The sequence below is a fragment of the Capra hircus genome, chromosome 4 (genome assembly GCF_001704415.2).
Source record: "Capra hircus breed San Clemente chromosome 4, ASM170441v1, whole genome shotgun sequence".
NCBI lineage: Eukaryota > Metazoa > Chordata > Mammalia > Artiodactyla > Bovidae > Capra > Capra hircus.
In genome coordinates, this window is record NC_030811.1 from 79,606,761 (window position 1) to 79,607,871 (window position 1,111).

A 1,111-nucleotide genomic window follows, 5' to 3' on the forward strand; every position below is an offset into this window, starting at 1 on the left:
CTTTATCTTTGTTTGTAAGCTCATCTGCTGAATCCACCTTTCCTATCATTCATATTGCTATGTTTGCATACCATGTTTATTCCTTTTCTATTGTACTACTATGTATTGTTTACAAGTTCTGGATGTAAATATATGCACTTGGTCTCACATTAGGTACTAGAGTCAATGTCTAGCCTCTGTAGCTAAACAGATGGATTCTATGAGGTTCTTTGTGAGAGAGTTCAGTGAGGAGGGAGCAGAAATAAGAAAAAGGGAAAATGCATGTCATCTTAGCCTGAAATCAAATTTTGTCTGTTCTGAAGAAAGAAGCAGTGATAACAATGACAAAACCAAACAAGCAGTAAATGGTTTGAAACCAAATATAAAATTACTGATTTTAGTCAACAGTATAATCTTACAGATCATGTCTGTCCCTTGGAAAGCAGTTTCTTTGGGTTTCACAGTTGGGTTTCTGTGATTAGCTGATTTACTTGCTTCTTTGGTATACCAACAATTCTTTGGATATATAAGCCACAAGTGTTTTTCTTGATAATTTTATTAGATCAGAAGGAATGAAGCACAGTAAGCAGAACTAGGTTTATTCAACATTTTAAAGGACATACTTTTAAGTGCCTATAAGAAATTATTGGATTAGGGTGGGGCTCATATACGGCCTCAGGAAAAAATCTGATCATTACTGGTTTAAAGGCACAGTAGATGGCACATTAAGGCATTCTGAGTGCCAACAGCGAATGATTTGATCCATGGTAAATGAGTACGTACTTGAATTTATGATTGGAACTATAGAATAACAAAACTTGAAGTAGAATGTACTTCATAACTATATTTCAAACTCATTAAAATGATATAATTAAAACAGAGTAGAAATAATTATCTAATTGCTCATATTAAATAAAATGATGTACTTTGCAAACTAAGTAATGTTTTGGACTCCATATAAAAGGTTTATATATAAAAATCATATAGTTTTAAAATCATAATAATTATTATGAAAAACAATTATGAGAAAGTTCAGTGAATGTTAAAATAACAAGTATGCATGTAATTTTAAAATTCATACTTCTCAAAAACTTATCATGAATAATAGCCCTGCCACGGTCCCCACCATTCA